This window comes from Lutra lutra, chromosome 13 (assembly GCF_902655055.1).
Source record: "Lutra lutra chromosome 13, mLutLut1.2, whole genome shotgun sequence".
Taxonomy (NCBI): domain Eukaryota; kingdom Metazoa; phylum Chordata; class Mammalia; order Carnivora; family Mustelidae; genus Lutra; species Lutra lutra.
In genome coordinates, this window is record NC_062290.1 from 33,831,515 (window position 1) to 33,852,465 (window position 20,951).

Genomic DNA, 20,951 nt, shown 5'->3' on the forward strand with positions numbered 1-20,951 from the left:
TACATTCCAGGAACTGGCATTTGATTATCCCCAACTTGAAGACGGGGGACAACTCTGGACCACTTCCAGGCCCTTCAGGGCAGTGGTTTTCAATCAAGCTACATGCCAGTGTCATCTAGGGAGCTATTTAAAACATCTAGATTCTTGGTCCACACTCCAGACTTTATATATCAGAATCTCTTGGAGTTAGGGCCCAAAAATCTTACGACGATTTACTCTTCCACAGATGGTACCAATGCAGACCATTCTGGGCCAGTCTGGGGACTATGTGGGAGACGGATGCAATCCTATTGGGTTGTACACCATCCTGGGTCAGTTATAAAAGCAGAAATTTACCACTTGGAGAAAATACAGACCTAAAGAAAAGCATTAGATTTGGCATTTTAAGGCCTGTGTTGGAGTCTCATCTCTGCCACTAACCTGGACTCTTCTGGATAAGTCATTTGATATCTACGAGTTTCATTTTCCTCTTTTGTAAAATGGGAATAGTAACACCTGCCTTGTCTACTTCTTAGAGTTGTTTCAGGGATCAAAGAGGATAAATACAGGGAAATGCTTTGAGAACTGGAAAATAATATTCAAATATATGATGTAGAACTCTAGAGTAATGCTATTTGTGCTCTCTTAATGAACTTGCGATAAATCTTATGAAACAAATACCACTGTATATTACTTCCTCTCATTCTGCCCCATGTACAAAAAGTGCACAAGCAAGACACATTTATTTAAACTCTTTACACTATGTTTATTTGGCCCTATCAACAAAAAGCAATTACCAGCCAAGATATGGAAAAACCTAAGTTTCCATCAATAGTTGAATATGTGCAATGTATATTCAATGGAATATTATTTATCCACGAGAAAGAAGAAATGTTTGCCATTTGCAACAACATAGATGAAACTGAAAGGCATTACTCTAAGTGAAATAAACCAGGTAGAGAAATAAACTAGGTAGTGAAATGAACCAGGTAGATACTGCATAGTATCACTTATATGTGAAATAAATTTAAAAAAAAAAAGAGTAAAACTCCTAGAAACAGAGTGATAGCTTGGGTGTGGGGGAAATAGGGAAAGGTTGGTTAAAAGGTTAAAAACTTTAGCTACAAGATGAATAAGTTTTGAGGATCTAATATAAAATGTGATCATAATTCTAAAAATGTGTTAAATCATGGAAATTTGTTAAGAGAACAGAACTTAAATGTCCTCAACCAAAAAATAAAAAATAGAAAGATCAATATGTGAGGTGATGGATGAGTTAATTAAGTAAATGGTAAGGATCCACTCACTATACATATGTATATCAAATCACAGGATGGACATTTTAATTATCTTACAATTTTCGTTGTCAGTTATACCACAATAAAGTTGAGGGCCGGGATGTGGGGTAGAGGGTTGGATTGGGGAAATAGTTGCTTGATTCCCAGATGAAGATGGGAGAAATGAGTACATGCATTTATTCTCTTCCCTATTCTTAAGCTTACTTAGTAAAGTTATAATAAATTGACTTTTAATAATATAAAAATACAAGGACCTAGAAATGAGAGAGAAGACAGTGTTTTAAAAAATGAAAGCTAGATAGCCATAGGATGGAAAAAGATTTGGTAGACTTGAGGAAGTTGAGTCCTAAATTGGCAGTGGCAGAAAGCCATGGAATAATGCCACTTAAACACACAGAACCTTCCTGTCCCTGCAAGGCTCAGGAATTAGTGATTCTGTATACATCTAAAAATGGCCATGAGGGAAGGGTTGAAAATTAAAAAAGTTGTTGAAAGATTATTTAAATACAAATGAAGAAACAATGCAGTGGACACCCCAGCATTTTCCCCCAAAGGCTTCAGAATTAGTGATTCCATTTTTCTGGAAGTGGGGGTGAAGACAGAACTGGAAACGGGAAAATTGTTCAAAGATTATTTAAGGACACCTTTTCCAATCCCTTGTATTGGGAGGACTGCATTTTTTTGCCCCAAGAGAAGACTGAAGGTATGATTTCTGCAAAATATAAGACAGAGAACTGGGCTAGAGAATGACAGGCACAACTGAGAGTAGAACCATGTTGGAAACAAGAATATTAAATGAAGGATCACAGATTAACTGAGACTCTGCTTTCTTCCCTTACTTAGTTTTCAATGTACTGGCAACTAAGCTTATAGTCTATAGGCAGGAGAATGGAATCTAGCCCAAAAGAAAACATCTGAAGATTCTGACAATAGAAAAGTCCCTGACAAAATGGCCAAGACATTTACCCAACAGAAAATTCCAGAGTTGCCAATCCCTTCCGAGGTGCACTGAGCTTCTATCTCACCTGTATGTGTGTGAGGGATCACTAGAGCATCTAATATGAAAATCATAGACAAAACAAAACCAACAAGAAAACTAGTTTGAGAAAATTAATTGTACTTAGAGAAATTTAAAAACAAACAAAAAACCCTTTAAACCTACCTACTATTAAGAGCTTCAGGAAAACAAGAACAAGACACTACAAAAAGAAACATTCAGAGAATCTATGAGTACTTGAAAATTGGTATAAAGTTAAGTGAATCTCTAAAAACCAAAACAATGTAAAAGCTAAGAGAAAAGGCAAACAAAAAGATAATGAACTAGTCCTGGAGGTTGAAGATACAAATTATTGGGGTTCCAGAAAGAGAAAACAGTGAAGAAATCATGAAGGGAATAATTCAAGGAATTCCCCCAAAGTTAGAGAGAGAAGTTCTAAAGGGTAAAGATCAACTAAGTTCAGTATTCAGTAATGAAAAAAGAGCCATACAAAAGTCATCATTTTGGAATTTCAGAACATAAGTAGAAAAACTAAGAATTCATGTAAGCTTCCAGACTTAAAAAAAAAAAAATTATTTATTTATTTATTTGGGAGAGAGAGCATGGGCACACAAGTGTCAGGGAGGGCAGAAGGAAAGAGAGAAGCAGACTCCCTGATGAGGAGGAAGCCCAACCTGGGGTCAATCCCAGCACCCTGGGATCATGAACTGAGCTGGAGGCAGACACCTAATGGACTGAGCCGCCCAGGTACCCTAAAGCTTCCAGATTTTATATAAAGAATAAACTCTTAGACTGGCAGGAAACTTCTTGACAATGATGAAATCTAGAGGACGAGAGAATAGAGAGGCAAAATTATTTTCAACCTTGAATTCTATATCCAGCCAAACTATCAATTTAGCTTGAGACATAAAGGTGTTTTCAAGATTTATAAACACCTAAGTAATTTATCTCTCATGTGCCGTTTCTCATCAAGTTACTGGAGAATGGGGTCTACCAAAATAACAGAGTAAACCAAAATAGAAAGACATAGCTTGCTAGATATTCTTAGTTTACTTCTTCAGTTCTATTTTCTGTCTGTTCTTGGTACCCCAGGAAACTGATCTACATTACCATACTACATTACCTGGGCTCACTTGCTGGGGGATTTATAAGTGGGTTTGACCACTAGAGATGCTGGCAAGAGATAAGCAGGAAGAAACTGAGGTGATAATATTTATTCCCCATGCTTCCTCTCTGCTGGACCTCAGTTGGTCAGAAGCTGTCTTCCATCTAATACCATGATTCTCTTTGGCTGACCCTTGTACCATGGCTCTTACCAGGTTCAAATATCAGTTTCTTCCCTTTGCTATTATGGCTTTCTACTGCTGCTACATAGATCTTGAGATAAGACCATCTAGATTTGAGCAGTTCAAAAGACTCTGGGAGAGGTTTCATCCAGAAGATGAAAACAATAGGATCCTTAAGGTGCTTGAAGGTATTGAGGAGAGATACACAACTGGAGGGCAGATTTGGGTTGAATTAGTATCAGGTACATAAAAAGCAGGCAAATGTAAAACAATATATATATTAAATTCAGGAAAAATAAAAAGTTGGGCTGGAAAGGAAAAGTGATTTTTGCGTATTACATGGCTCAACTACATGCTTTTATAATCATAATAATGTAACTGAAGGTGATCTAATTAAAATCACAATAGGACTTGGAATAGCGAGGGTGGGGGGGGCACGAAATTTCCTGTTGGTTTCTGAGAGCTGGTGGTAGTGGTGGTGCCCAGTGAGATTTATATCCTCATCTTCCTCAGTGGCAAGCCAATACCTAGAAATAAAAACCAAAGAAAAACCATAATATAAATGGTATAAATAATCTATAAGCACATTATCTAAAGAAATACCAAAAGAATCCATTAAAAGAGGTAAAGATAATTGCCTTTGGGGAAAGAATAATGAAGTAGATAATTGCTGGCTTTATTTTTATTTATTTATTTTTAAATAACAGGCAGACCTATTGCCTCTAAACTATGGTCAGGTATACATTTGATAAAAATAAAACTGATTTTTCTTTTAAAAGGAGGAAAGGCAACTAATTTCACAATTCTCTCTTTTTATCTGAAATACTAGAACTCCCTGAACTCCAACACTGCCTTCCAGAAGAACAGAACTTAAGAACAAAAAAGGTCCAGGAGCAAGGAGGTAGAGAAGATGGAAAAACTTTGTGTGGGGTACCATTCTATTGGGATGGCTAAAAACCTGCCAGTGATGGAGAGAACAGATGGAACCTGCACCCAAGGAAGCTCAAAGTAAAATAATCAAAGAACTCAAGCAGAACAGGCTGAACCATTCTAGACATCAAGAGGTAACCCTAGAGGAAGGAGCCCTGGAATTATACAGAAAGCCAAGTTCCTTCAGCAGGGCCTCAAATCTGTTGCCAAGCTCCTGGTAGCTAAAAACCAAAACTGGGGCATGAACCGTTACATAGTCTTTATGATCAGAGAGAATTATGGAAAGTTCCTCAGGGAAGACGGAAGAGCTTTTCTTAGCAGTAAATTCTAAAGAAATATCTCATGTGGGCTCTTATAGGAGATATGCAGTGATGTAGGGATAAGGCTCTCAATAATGCTGCCACTGGAGCCATCGAGATAAGTTGCCTGTGCTTCCTTTGACAAAAGCCCAAGGCAGAGAGCTTTACAGGGGTGAACGTAGCCTGGATGCAGGGCTTGATCTGAGCGGTGCCCAGGGATGTCTGGTTCTGGGGTTGACTAAGTATCAAAGACAGAGGAATATGTTTAAAATATCTGAGGAGCATGGAGACTGGTATGGACAGCAAATGAAGCAGGCATTGGGAGCAGCTTTACAGCCAGAAAAGTAAAGCAGGAAAGTGAGAGGAGCATCTGGTGGGTGTGACAACAGCCGGGATATATCCGGGCTGCCAGCAAAGAAAGTGATCTAAGGTTTAGATAGAAGGATCTCTGCTTCCCCCAAGGATTGGGAAGGAAAAAGAAAAGCCATAGGTAGCTTGGAAGTAGTCATTGAAGGCTTGCGTCTGCTGTTGGGAACAAAGCATGTGGCCCAGAGTCTGATGACTAAGCAGGGGAGGCTTAATTGTGTCCTGTGTCCCTTGTCAGTGTATCATTATATTCAGAGTATTCTAATCTTGGTAGAAAATTTGTTAAGACTTCGATGTGCTTATTCTTCAAAAGAAATCTTAACAAAATAGGGAGCCTTCTGGATTCACTAACCTTAAATATGCTGTAGAAGCTAAAAGGAAGACAAGTTGTATTCCACTTAGGAAGTTGGAGAGACTTCCTGGAGGAGGTGGCTTTAGGATTTAGGCTTGATTGATGTGGAGGACGTTGGAGCTAGTGGCAACTTTGACAGCCAAGAACTCAGGGACAGGATAGATAACAGTGGGGGAGTGGTTAGGTGTGGCCAGGTGTCTGTTGTTGGAAGAGAGTTGAGAGATGAAGACTGAAGGCAAGATCAGAACTTGCTTTGGAAGGTCTTAAATTCCAGGACAGAAGAACAGCAGTCATCAGTGGCTGGTGTCTGCTCTCACGGACAATGGTAGGGATACAGATCCAAAAGTGGGATGTTAGTGGTTGTATACGAGTGTTAAGAATGTCACTTCTCTCCCCTGTGTCTGTTGCCTAAGTATCATTTTCAATGTCCCCAGAGCCAGACTGTAATTTCCTTAACAACTGCTGACATTACTTGAACTCCTATTATGAATCCAGGCACTGTACTGGGTGCCTTACATTTCTTAAGTCAGTGAAATAAGTACTGTTTTAGGATAATTTTATAGCAAGTGAAGGCTAGTGAAAGTTGGTCACATAGCTAGTAATTTTTTTGTTCAAGGTCACATAGCTAGTAATGATGGAATCAGATTTAGAATCCAGCCCCATGCATTCTGTTCATTAGCAGTTACTGCCCTTCTTGAAGTGAAGAAGCCCCTAAAGCCTTACTGAACCCAAAGATCAGTGCAGAGCGGGTGCTCAGAAGATGGACCCTGACTGCCAGAGTGTGATGCTAGGGAAGACCAGGCTGACTCAGGCAAGGGGTACTTCATCCCGGGGGATAGGCTGGGGCTCAGTTGCTAAGGATAGGACCAACTCATGTCTCCTAGCTTGTTTTTCCTGCCCACTCTCAAGCTCAGGAAACTCAACTAGGAAGGACCCTTTGAGGTCCTACTTCTGGGGACAGGGTCCAGAGGGCAGACGGGTATCTGCCTGCCCTATCTACTAGGTCTCAGGAAACGGTCCCTAACCCTGCTCTTGGCTTCTAGATATCCAGTTAGAGCAGGGACTGAGCCAAGCTAGTGTTCTTTAACTCTTGAGGGTACTGCTTTTGGAGGCTGTGACCTCTGCAGCTCTAAGGAGATGCCAGCTGAGGTCTGTGGCATGGCCAAAGGTATCTATCTGCAGAGACATTAGCTCTGAGATGTTCTGCCCTCATTTGCTGGGTCAAGGTAGGGGTGGGAGGTAGTGATATGGTCTCCTCATGTTAAATCCTACTCCCTCACAGGGGGTCTGGCGACAGGGCCACTCTTACCAGCCAGGAAGCAGGCAATTAGACAGGCTTTCTCCCCATCTCCATCATAGTGTCTAAAATTTCATTACTAGTAACCTATATACTTTCTGCCTCTGGAGTGTCCTATTAAAATTCAGATCCCCCTGGCAAAGACTATACTTTAAGTACTTATTACCTGACTTCTCAGCTAGGAATGTTTGAGTGAGATAATTATGGGACACCTAGAGTCAGAACATTAAGAGGATAGGATGGGGGTGAGCTGGAGGAAAAGGGCTGCTAACAGCAACAGAAATGGAAGAGGGACATTGTATGAAGAATTTCCAGGCACTTAGGGATACCTCTGTATAACCACACCATTAAGGACAGGTTCTAAAATTTAAGTAAAACAAAATGCATTAATCAAAAAAGTTATCAAGCCAGAAATAGGTAGGGAATTCATTCACCCATTCATCCATCCTTAAAACCTATGACAAGGACTTATTTTGTGCCTGATATTGGGCAGGAGTATAAGAGTTACTTAGGTGATTGAGATATGATCCCTTCCTTCTGTGAGTTTCTAGTCTGGTGGAAGAAGAGATAAGATATATGAAAAACAACCACCAAACAAGATGGTAAGTGTTACGGCTCATAAGACAAGAACAGATATAGTACTCTAGGAGTTCTGAGGTGGGGAAGGCTAATGACACTGAAAAAACCTTCTTGGAGGAAGTAACAAATGAATCAGGCCTTAAAGAATGTGTAGGATCCCAGCAGATGGAACCAAGAAGGACATGAAGAAAGGAAAGGAGACAGGAAATTGGAGGGTACATTAGGGGACTAGGAAGTGGCCTGTGTAGCTTCACAGAGCTTATGAAGGAAAGATTGGAGATAAAACTGGAAGGGCTCTGGCCTTGACTTGAAAGAGCCCCTGAGGCTTTGGCTCAGAGTGGACTTGGATCCCAGGAGGGAGGTTCCTTTGCTGTTATGTCTGGGGAAGCCTGAGAAAGACTAGTGATGGGGGGCAGGGAGGGGAGGTTGTGAGACACATGCAATGAAAAGGGAGGAGAAGGGTATGCTTGGAGTCAGACAGGCCAGAGAGGAATTCTTAGCTTATCTTTTTGCTTTGCTGAGAAATTCAGAGCAAGCTATTAGGTTTTCCCTGCCTTCACATATTCCATCTCTAAAACTCAGTTTCTTAAAGGAAAATATTTAATACAACTAGGCCTAAAAATGTTTTTAAAACTTCTGGGGCTAGAGGCTATGGCCTCATGGCACTTTCCAAATTTTTTAGCACTTGTGAATTCCAGAGGGGAGAGAAGCAGTGTCTGTTTTCAACTCTCCTGTGTCCTACCTGCCACAGAATGGGCATATCCCTCTGGCTGGTGGAAGCTGAGGGTGATGGAAATGACAAGATTAGTAGGGGACCAAGTAATTCTTGCCATCCATGCACTGGATCTTGAACGTAGAGCAGAGTTCCAGTCTCAGAGGTGGGATTGTGCCTGGGCAGGGATGCTACACATTGAGAACTGACTTGGGGTGACCTGCAGTCAGCACACAGTCAGAGTACTGGAGATTAGGAGGCATGTCATCGTTTCTAACAGTGAAAAATTGGAAACAACATACATGTCCAAGAAGAGGGGATTGATAAAATGAATTATGGGGGGCGCCTGGGTGGCTCAGTGGGTTAAGCAGCTGCCTTCGGCTCATGTCATGATCTCGGGGTCCTGGGATCGAGTCCTGCATTGGGTTCTCTGCTGGGCAGGGAGCCTGCTTCACTCTCTCTCTCTCTCTCTCTCTGCCTGCCTCTCTGCCTACTTGTGATCTCTGCCTGTCAAATAAATTTTAAAAATAAATAAATAAATAAATAATGGAAGAGGCATTCTCTGAAATATGATAAGTCCATGGTACTGATCTAAGTTTATTTGTGAAGTAGTATCATTATAATACAGCCAATTACAAATTTCAGCCTATTACAAATTTTTGTAAGTTCCCCTCTATTACAATTAATAAATGTCCATTATCCTAGCAAAGACCTATCACTCTGCTTGTGCACAAAATTCTATTCATTCATCATCCGGGGCATAGATCCAGTTGTTATCTCCTCTTTCCTTCATTATTATCCCTTCCCTCTACTGGATTATAACCATCACCTCAAAAACCTACCATACTATTACTCATCCAAAAGCTAAAATAAAATGTACAACCTTTCTTGACTTCCCCATATCCTACCCATTACCTTGTCATCTCTCTGCTTCCTCTCATTGCAAAACTTTTTGAAACAATTGTTTATATTTGCCTCTACTTCCTTCCACTCATTCTTTCTTAAGTTCACTCAGATCATGTTGTTCTCCTATTGTTCCACCAAAACTATTTGGTGCTACTTTGTCAGTCAAATGTTCAGTCTTATTTAACCTCATCCTATTTAACCTTTCAGCAGCCTGTTACAGCTGATCATACCAGCTTATAACACTTTTCTTACTTGCTTTCTGGGACAGGAGACCCTGCTGGCTTTCCCCTTACTTCTGTGGCCTCTTAGACAATTTTGCAGATTCTCCTAATTTTCCTTACTTTTTAATGTTCCTTTACTCTAGGGTTCAGCTCCCAGGTCTCTTTGTTTTTTTTTCTGTATTCTCTGTAGGGAATCTCATTCAGGTGTATGGTTTTAAACATCATGTACACACTGTAAATTTCAGAATGATATCTACAGTTTCAACATATATCTGCTTGCATGCTTAATAGGCATCTGAGACTTGGTTCTTCCAAGTGGAACTTGTGGCTTTCCCCACTTCATATGTTCCATAGCATATGAAAGTGAGCAGGAAGAGAAGGGAGGGACCCTCTCCTTTATTCTCCACTGGCCTTGTAATAGAGGAAATCTATGTAAAAGAACAATGAGGCTCTGGGAGCAATCAGTGAGAGCACTAGGATCTGCTGGAGGGAAGAAAAGCTGCAGTGAGCTTACCAGAAGCCCGACGTGCCCACCTTGGGCCAAGTGCCAGTACCAGGAGCACTCTTTTGCCTTGGCCCAGAGACTTGGGGGGACACAAATTCTAATCTCATTATGCCATCCTTGAGCTCAAACAGCAAAGGGTGATTTGCTAGTCATAGATTTATGGTGATAGTTATCTTGGTCAAAACTCATGTTCATGTCAATCACAACGATGTACTTCATGGTTCACCTACTGGCTTTCTAGAGAGCCCACCAGAAAATATTTTAATTGTTAATTCTGACAACACTTCTGGCCCGAATCCTGCAACATCCCACCATGGGAAGCTCAGTGAAATTAATTTAGAGAGAAACCTGGAGGCATTGCTCCTTCTTTCTCCTTTAAAATTGGAACAAGCCTTAAGCAGGAAGCTCCCTCTTCCTGACCTGGGGTCCATCCTTGTACCTATAGGATTTCCAGAGTCATTCTAACTAGAAAATATCCCAAGCCCTTAAAAATGAGAGCAGCAACGAGGAGGACAAAGGTCACTGGGCAAAACCTCTGATTAGCCAAATGTCTTCAAATCCAAAAGATATCTCTTTCCAAGCCTTGAACCCTAAATGTTTCTCCCTAGGCATAAGTAAAAGCAGATAAAGAAAACCTTTCACCTACAGACACTCCTACAGATCTTATCTTTCAGTCTTATGAATGCTTTTCTTGATGAGAAGGAGAGAGGGCAGGCTTTTTTCCTTCCTTGGCCTCCAAGCCATGTGATCAGAAATAGCCATCATGGTGTCTATCATATCCTTCCATTTTTCTAAAAGAAACTACATTAGTAGTTTCTAATTAGAAACCACTACAGTAGTAGTTTCTACATTAGAAAGCCCTACATTAGTACCATGCTTTAACTCAGTACCATGTTCTCATGCCAGTGACAGCTTACTGGGCCAGGAGTGGAGGCAGATAAAACCTTGGCTAAAAACAGTGGCCCATGACTTAATGTGGTACTAGAAACTCTGCTCTGACAGGAAAGAGCAAGGGCAGTGAGGTTTTTGCCCTTAGGAAGTTGAAATGGAGAAGATCTGAGACTGAAAGTACGCATCTCACAAGACATGAGGGATCATTAACCAGCTGAAATTGGGATAAACCAAAATTATGAGAAAAAAAAAGCACTACATAGAGAAGACGTACATTAAAGGTGCTGAGGCAGCCGTTGGGTCATTAGAAGAGGAGTGGACATCAGTAGACAAACTGTTAACTCAGAATTGGATTCCTTCCATGGAATTGTTTGTGGGTTTGATTATTTCATAGTCATAACTTTGACCAACTCCATAAATTGCCTTGTCATAGAGAGACTAAAGCTAGTTTTGCCAGATCTTTTTTTTCTGCAGTACATATAAAAGTTGGTATCAGTGTCCCACCGGGGCCTCGATCTTCTAGCAAACATTGCTAGCACATTTTCAGTGTTCAAAATCAGCCTTGACAGCCAACCTTGCTCATCGCTGACCACCTTTGACCCTTCATAAAGCTATTTTCCGTTGAGCTTCTGTGGGGCTTCCATGAAGATGACATGAGGGGTAGTGCCCATTTTCTCTCTTTTTGGCTCCATTAGTGCATTTGGTCTATACTGAGTCACAGCCTGACAATTAGACAGGCACTTATCTCCCTTCTTGTGTTCCCTCAATCCTCCAGTGGGAAGCCTGGTGGATTCACACACCTCTAAGCACATTTTACATTCGGTAATAAAGCCCCCTGGGGTTACATGTGAAAGGATGAGACAGAGATCACATGTTCTCGGACACTGTTTTATATCGAATCTTCGTTTTTGCCTTAGCTCCTCTAGTTTTTGCCTTTAATTATGTTTACAGAATAACAAGCTGCAGCCAATGAGGGAATCAAAAGGGTAATTGGAGGTCATTTTACTCCCTAGAAGAGGCTTAGCCCTAATTGTGCAAAGACAAAAAGACTATAGGATTTCCTCCAGTTCAAAGGTGTTTAGGGATACACATAAAAACAATTTAAATATTTTAAAAGCCAAAGAAATGCAAAATAAAAAAAAATATGATAGATATGGCAAATTTTGCCCAAGGAGATGGAAGAATTGAGAAATGATCCCTGCCAGAGACACATGGGAATCTATGTGTCCCATCAATGCTGTGGCAAAAATTCAGTCGTCATCTCACAAGGAACCTCTTCTGTAGTTAATGAATCACAGCAAAAAAAAAAAAAAAAAAGCCAACTCTGAAAGTACTTGAGAAGATAATCCCAAAATTGTTTGGAATTACAAAATGAGCATCTTTTAACTTCAGATATATAATTAACAGTAGAATTTTTAAAGAAAACTAAATATACATTATTAATATTTTTGCATTAAGGGATCTGTGAAAATTTTATCATTTACAAAATTTAAAAATAACCTAGTCTATTAGAATAAAGACCTGTGTGGTAATTCTAATTTAATATGTATATTTCAGTTAACTTATTTAAATTTATGATTTTAAGTTGAAGTTATTTTATAAATAATATTGCAACATGTAAAAATTAAGACTTAATTTGATAGCTTTGCAAGGGTTAAGCACTTAGTTTTATAAGCTAAATCAGACAATTGGTATACTTAAAAAGGCTACAGGATGGTAATGATGGTGGATCTAACACCCCATATAACTTCTCTTCTGAAGTCCTAATAAAACTATAGCAAAGGGTTTTTTTTGTTGTTTGTTTGTTTGTTTGTTTTGTTTGTTTTTTTCAATAGAAGCCCACAAGGATGGGGAGAAAAAGCAAGGAACAATGGCAATAAATTTTGGAAGCTGAAAAGCAGACAGATGACTGTTAATTTACTTAGCATAAGCTAGAAATCTGAATCTTAAGCCTGAAATGAAAAAAAGCCAAGAATATCCTGATCTAAACCACAGAACCCTCAAAAGACTTAGAGCTGAAACTGGGGAGGAAGGTGGGGGGTAGTGGCCAAAAAAGAAGCCTTGGTTGAAAGTAGTCAGGGATCACAAGCCTCCAGGTAAATGCCTCTCCCTGGCACAATACACACAGAGTTTCTACTCTGAGAAGAATCAGAGGGACTCTGGATTGGAGAACACCAAGCTGGAGGTGACAGCATGAGTGTACTGAAGAAAGAGTAAATGAATATATGCACATGACCCCCCACAGCACCCCATACCTCCCCACTCCCACCCCAGTCTTTCTCTCCCACTCAACTCCAAGAATCACTAAAAGCTAAGCTTCTCGCCATTGGAAGTGTATACTCTGGGAAATCTGACCAATCCAAGAATAAAGACCTTGGGATGGTGGCATCAGAGATTTCTGATGTGTGGCCCACACAAACCCACCTAAGGGAAACTCAGAGTCAACAGGTCCTCACTCATATGCTCAGGACTTCAATCTGCTCTTTACTTACTTTCAGACATGAACAGACAGACAGGGTTTGCCAGACATTTAAGAAATGGCTCTAATATGAAAAACAGAGACCAACACAAAGAAACCAGCCAGTGGGATGGTGCAGAGACTACACAGGGATAAAAAACTTAAAAAACATAATTGTTACAATAATCAGAAAAAAGCACAGATACTGCATCCATGAAAAAAGAACAAGGTGGGATAAAAGGAACATTCAGGGAATAAAACAGAGCTCTCGGAAATGAAAAACTTGATAGCACGAAAGAAATCAAAAGGATTAGGAAATGAAGGTGATAAACAAAATAATGGGGAAGGGGAAAACAATAGGACAACCAACATCCAAATAACAAAAGTTCTAGAAGGAAAGAAATGAAAAGAAAAACAGCTGAATTAATCATGAAACATATGATTAAGAAAATTTCCCAGATCTGTAGATAGGAGTTTCTGGATTAAAAGGGCTCATCAGGTTCCCAGCAGGATCAATGAAAATTATCTACATGGAATCACAACACTATAGATTATCAGAATTGTACAGATACATAGCTGCTAGAAATAAAAAAATAGGGTTTCAAGAAATAATAGTAAGAATTAATAACTGAAGTGGAATGAAACTTTGCAACATCTATAATAGAAGCTAGAAGACAACTAAACAATGACTTCAAAATAATTTCCAATTTAGAATTTTCTATCAAGATTAACCAAAATTAAATGTGAAGGAAGAAAGGTGATATTTTCAGACACAGAAATATCTACACATTTAGTTCCTAAGCACACATTCTTAGGAAGCTAGTGGAGGATGTGTGTGAGCATTGAAGTAAGGGAATTAGTCCACCCCATCAAGGTGGGTCCTATATTCTGATTTTCATTTAGGGTAAGAAAGTAGGTCACTCAGCTCTGTATTAGAATGTTGGACATTTGAGGATGATTAGGATTTAAATAGGAAGAAATAATTCTTTTTTTTTTTTTTTTTTGACAGAGAGAGATCACAAGCAGGCAGAGAGGCAGGCAGAGAGAGAGGAAGGGAAGCAGGCTCCCTGCTGAGCAGAGAGCCCGATGTGGGACTCGATCCCAGGACCCCGAGATCATGACCTGAGCCAAAGGCAGCGGCTTAACCCACTGAGCCACCCAGGCGCCCCGGAAGAAATAATTCTGAAGTGTTCTATATAATAGATAACTTACATAATAACTTGTACAGGGACAGAAAACCGTGGTCCAGCACAAGACACAGTGGAGGGAATCATCAGGATGGCAGTGAAGGGAGATGCTGGGAACACCATGCAGGAGGGATATCCCAAGCAGTAGACAAACTGACATCAGCACATCACTGGCCAGCATACCCTCTTTCTAAATCTGCTAAACTAGTAAAGGATGTACTCCAGCGGAATAGGGGATAGAGGGAGACATGAGATTCAGGACATGAGATCCTGTTTCTTTCAAGAAGAAGGAAGACTTGAGTTCCAGGAAACAGGCTTCCTACCCATGAGAAGACAAAGGGAATTCCTGGGATGACAGTAAAGAGAAGTCATGGGTGTTACTATGTGGCTGACCTAAACCAGCCCAGGTTGAAGGAGAATGAAATTCTCTGGGAGGGAGGTTTCAAAGGGGAAAAAAAAGGCAGTAAGTCAGTGTTAGACCTGACATGATAAAATTTATGAAATACAGTATTGAGATATTTGTAGAAATTATGGTAGAATTAACAAAATGCACAAACAAAAAACTAAGCAATTTTTTTTTTAAAAGGCAAGCAATTGTGAAGTTCAGGGAAAGCAAAAAATAAGAAATAAAACAATTGTAGTGCCCTACAAAGCTCAGCTTAGAATAATGTTTACATAGACAAATAATGTGACCACTGAGAATTGCTTAAACAAAGATCTTGATATCACTGTAGTGAAACAGTGGTCTGGAGAAGCAAAGGGGGAAGGTGGCATGAGAAAGCAAAGTCCTCATCTGTTACTGTAGATCAGGAGAAACGGGTCAAATTGCGCTACCAAAGTTAGCAGTATATAGATATATATATTTAGATATATGGAGAGGTGAATATTCCAAAAGAAATGGCTGAAGGGGTCAAGAGTAGTTGATCTTAAAAAGAAAAAAAATAGGGCGCCTGGGTATCTCAGTTGGTTAAAGAGTCTGCCTTCTGCTCAGGTCATGGTTTCAGGGTCCTGGGATCTAGTCCGCATCGGGTTCCCTGCTCAGCGGGGAACTCCCACTCCCCCCCCCCCCGCCTGCCTATAGTCTCTTTCTCTCTCTCTTTCTGTGTCAAATAAATAAAATTTCTTAAAAAAAAAAAAAAAGAAGAGTAGCTGATCTCTGGAAAAGCAGAGGGGGTTTCAGGGTGGGGGGTCAAGGGAACCATTTTTTTTGTTACAAGCATATTTGTATTATTTGACTGTGAATTATGTGCATGAGTTACTTTAACAAAAATAAAGAATAATTTAACAAAATAGAATAGAATATATTAAATATATAAATGTTATTTAAAATTATGCTTAATTAAGTTTGTAAATGGGATCAGGTTTAACCAAAGGCCCCTAAAGGTGACTGTCAGATTTCCTGGAACTATATATAAAATAATAAAGTTTATAAGTTAAACATAAAAGCCTAAGGAAGGATTACGTTCAATTTACTTGAATAAATTTAATATTATTTCACAAAAACTTAAGTAACTTCTGAATATCCTTTTCTCTGCATAAAAGTCCATCTCGAGAACATGAAATTCCCTGGTACTGTCAGATTTAAAAGCCTGTGCTGGATGGTAGAGGAGGGAGCAATGGTTGGGGTGCATAGCTGCCTCTGCCCTGGAAAAGGGAAGGCATCTTTAGCCGTGGGCTTTTCCTCAGCACACATCATTTATACACTGGGCAGATGTGGGCACCTCAGGATCTCACTGACCCAGGAAGCTGGCCTCCTTGAAGCGGTTCTGCCTCAAAGGATGAGAACGAGCTATTTGATCTTGAAGCTCTGTCTGGTCATCCCTGAGCCACACAATGTACGGAGCTGCCTCCTCCACCACTCTGGGCAATTCTCAGTGGGATGGATGGTAAGGCTGATAAATTGCTTTCTCAGCCCTGTTAGTGACCTTCACTGCTCCACAGTCATTAGACTCTGGGGAAATGAGCAGTACCTCCCAATTAGGAAAAGTGTGTGTGGGGGGCGGGTGGAGGGGATGCTGGGGCGGGGGGGGCAAGCAGGCAGTGGAGGATGAGTGGGGATCCAGGGACACAGGACAACTGTCAAATTAGTCCACAGGAACAGACACTCATTTGAAAAGATTACGAGAGATGTTTCCATAGTCACCCTCAGGAAACCTTTCTTTCCTTATATTTTAAAGTCCTCTCAAGCTCTTCAGAATGTGGGACTGGGAAGAGTAAATTTAAATAGGCAGGATGATTCTCATGTAATGTATTGAGCAGGACTTCAGAACGACCAGGTAGTAAAGATCAGAGACCCTGTGGGCCATGTGAACTGTCGCAAGTGCTCGACTCTGCCATTTTAGCACGCAAGCACCGTGCAGTGCGTGAATGAATGAGGATGGCTGTGTTCCAACGCAGCTGTATCTACAGAAATAGACCATGGGCCAGATGTGGCCCACGGACAGTGGTTTGAAGATGGCTGCCTTAGCAATGCTAAGGAATGGTAGAATTTCAGATTGTTTGACAAGGAGACAAGTGGGTGAGACTATCAGTCAGAATATTACCAGTTGGAACTGCTAGAAGACAATCCAAGCTTCCAAAGCCAAAAGGGAATTTTTCATTTATATAACCGAAAATCTAGAGGTAGAACTGCTTTAGGAGCAGTTTTAAATGACTGCTTTTTTCCCTCATTTTTGGGCCCACATTTTCCTCTGTTGAGGGCATTCTCAGTTAGGTTCTTAGAGTCCTAAAATGGCTGCCACCAGCCACCAAGCCTAGGTCCTTTCAGATTCACATTCTGTAGACAGAGCTTGGAATTCCTGGTTGAATCCTTGAGATGCTCTCGGATCATACTGGCTTTAAGCCAGGTACCTATTCAGTCTTGATAGATGCTGGGAGAAGACTCTTTCTTTGCTTTGCTTCTTCAAAAAGGTTCTGATGACTCTTGGGCCTTATTCTTCCATATAAACATTACAGTCAGCTTATCAAGCTCTGTGACAAACATTGCTGGGCTTAACTGGAACTGTATTAAATCTATGGACAAATTTGAGAAGAATCAACATCTTGACAGTATTGTTTTCATATTTATGAATGTGATATACTTCTCTCCATTCACTTAGATATTTTAATATCTCTTAATGATTTTAATTTTCCTTGCAGTGTTCTTAGACATGTTTTGTTAGATTTATTTCTAGATTTTTGATATTTTTTGATATGACTACAGGGGTTATCTTTATTAGTTTATCTATTGTTGCATGTTACTCTAAAACTTAGGGACTTAAAGTGGCAGTAAACATTTATTATCCTTACATTTGCATGGTTCAGGATTTTGGGGGTATCTTGGTGCTGACTTAAATCTTTCATGAGCTTGTAGTCAAGCTGTCAGCCAGGGCAGCTATCATCTGAAGGTTCGACTGGAACTAGAGGATCACCTCCAAGGTAGCCACTCATGTCGTTAGCAAGTTGGAGATGGCTGCATGTGGTAGGTCTCAGTTTCTCAAGAGGGGGCCTCTCTACAGGTTGCATGGGGTCCTTACAACACGGCAGTTGGCTTCCTTTGTAGTGAGTGATTCAAGAGAAAGAGAAACCTAGGAAGAAGCTATCCTTTTTGGGATCCAACCTCAAAAATGGTGTAACATTACTTTCTGTTTGTTAGAGGGGAAACAGTAGTCTGTCTCATTTTAAAAGGGAGAGCAATTTGGTGCCACATTTTGAATCTTAGGAAGGAAACAGGCACAATGCCCGAGTCGGAGAGTTTTCGTTTTATTTTTATTATTTATTTATTTATCTATGTATTTGCAATGAAACCTCTGTGCTTACACAGAAATGGATGTTTACTTTTCCTAGTTTTACAATGTGCTTCCACTAGGTATGTGGGTAAATCCAAAGAAGATACTGCTTCCTTAACATGGTTCTCAACGTGGCCCTGGATGGCCTCTACATGACAGCCACAGTGAATGGATTTTAGCTTCCCTTCAAGACTCCAGTTACTCTTTTGCATGGCTTTTCCCTCTGCCCGGAGCACAGTTCACCTGGCTTATGCCCACGGATGCTTCCCTTGACTGAGCCTGGATAGAATGCTTTTTTACATGCTCCCATCACACCCTGTACTTTCACCTGCATGACACTAGTCATGCTATAATGTGATGGTTCTAAAGTCTGGTCCTCAGGTAGCATTCACAAAACCTGGGCATTTGTTAGAAATGCAGATTCACAGGCTGCCCTCACACCTCCTGAATTAGACACTCTGGGTTGGCCCCGAAACCTGGACTATAATAAGCCCCCGAGATGTTCACTCGGTTTGGGAACCACGGCTCTGTCTGATGCACTGCTTGTTTACTGTTTAGATCCCACACTGAAGATGGGCTCCACAGGGGAGGGCCACACCTGTCCTATTCACCTCTGTGTCTGCCAAGCCCACAGTAGGTGCTCTTTCAATTCTCCTGGGTGGAATCCAAAAGACAAAGGCAAGAGTGAGTGAGAGCATGTGATCAGAGGGAACTGCCAAGTGTCTAACCTCCACCTGGATGCTTTCACCTACCCCAGCACCACCCCAAATTCAGCCACACTAAATGCTCCAACCTTTTTGTTTGTTTCTTTGCTTGCTTGTTTGCTTCTTTGCATTGCCTGGGGATTCATTATCTTCCAAATAAAATTGACTCTCAAGAAGCAGAGGTCCTGGGGCCCTGGGCCAGCACCATTAGCTTAAGGATGTGCTCTGTGCTCTGGGACAGGATAGACAGCTGAACTGGGGCAGGTGGAGGCTCTGTGTTAGCTAAGGGGTTTGGCTGAGCTCCAACTCTATACCCCTCTCTGGGGACTTCTGACAGCTTGTGGAGGGGCAGGTGCATTGTTTTCTCCACGGGAACCCATAACACAATGCAGGAAGTGTAATGAGACAGGGCAGAAGCCAGATGACTGTGAGCATCAAGGTACCAGCAGGGGCATGCGAGGGCAACAATCCAGTGACGACTCTGCAGCAGCAAAAGGCATTTTAACTTCAGCTGGGTTTCTTCTCTCCCTACCCTTCTTCCCATCCTTACCCATCTCCACTGTTTCTCTTACTCTCCATTTCTTGATGTGGTACCTTTCTTCTATGGTCATTTTCAGATTGGACAATGGACCCAAGTAGAAACTTACTTTTTTTTTTTTCTTTAAATAAAGCAAAATATTCATGGTGCAGTTTTGGATTATGATTTCTGAGGCGTGGGCTTCTCCTGTGTGTGCATGGAGGGGCAACTTCCCCCCCTTTCCTTTCCTGATTGGCATTTGTAATGATATCCCTTTCTGTCTCCCACATGAAGGTAGAGATTGTCATCTGCGTTTTCTAGGCGACTTGCAGAAGCCTGTGAACTAGAGGACTTCCCACTGTGATTTCTCCTGAAGGGAGTGGAGATTACTGATGTCAGTCACTGTAGTTGGATAGTGCTGAGGGAGTTCCAGAGTGGCAGGGGTTACAGGTAAAGTCTGCTGCAGGTGCTCAGCAGGGACACTTCCCTCCAGGGGACCCCAACTGGATGGGAGAAAGCCAGATCCCATACACCCAATTATCTGGTTCAGGGGTCAGCATACTGTGGCCCTTGGGCTAAATCTATTTAGTCAATATGTATCAAAGCTCTGGGCATTAGAATAGTACATGTACATGTACAGTCTTCCTAAGAATTTGGATTTTCTCTTTTCACAACAAATTTCAACTTTAGTTCATATCAGGACATCAGTGGATTTCCTTTGTAGCATTTTTTCCCCCTCCAGTATAGCATTCAGGGTAAGGAATTGCATTTACCTGTTATGAACCTCAGGTTTTTGAGGTTTGATTCTGTTAAGGAAGAAAGCACTTGTTTCATAGTTCATCTCCTGGAAAACTGTAAGGAAAAGTCAACATTTTCTCTGGTCCATTAGTGCTTACACCTGGCAACCATCTACAAGAGCCTGGAGGAATTTTCCAGGAACAGGAGAGATGTCCGTGGAACGGGGTTTCTAGAAAGGCGGTTTCCTCTGGGTGCCTGCTCATCCTCTGAATGTGGCAGCAATGGCACACATTTGGAGACCATGAGAGTATTCAAATGACCCCCAGGGAGTCGGATTTCCAGTCAAACCTCTTTATTCTGGCTGCAGTGAACCTGAGATATCTTTTTCCATGATGGACCCCAGCCCTAAAAAAGGAAATGTGTTATACCCTTCCATCAGCCTGAGAATTTGGAAATGGGGTGAACAGAACCTTAGAACCAAATGCACAGATTTGGAAGCTACAGATCTGGGGTGGGTCCAAGGTGGTACGTTGTTAAGAATTAGTTCATGACAAATTAATTATATCAATTAAAGCTACCATTTAAAGTATAATTAGTGATCTTTTTAAAATAAAGAGAAAGTTTATTTTTGTTAGCATAAATACACTAGATAAAGATTAACTTGTACTAGATGCAATAAAGTTTGATTTGGTATGTGTGTAACATATATCTATGTAATCTTGTAGAAGTGCGTTTGTATAAAACACACCATCCAGGGGCCCCTGGGTGGCTCAGCTATTAAGCATCTGCCTTCAGCTCAGGTCATGATCCCCAGGTCCTGGGATGGAGCCCAGGCTTCCTGCTCAGCGGGGAGCTTGCTTCTCCCTCTCCCTCTCCCACTCTCCCTGCTTGTGCTCCCTCTCTCTGTGTCTCTCTCTGTCAAATAAATGAATAAAATCTTAAAAAACAAAACAAAACATACC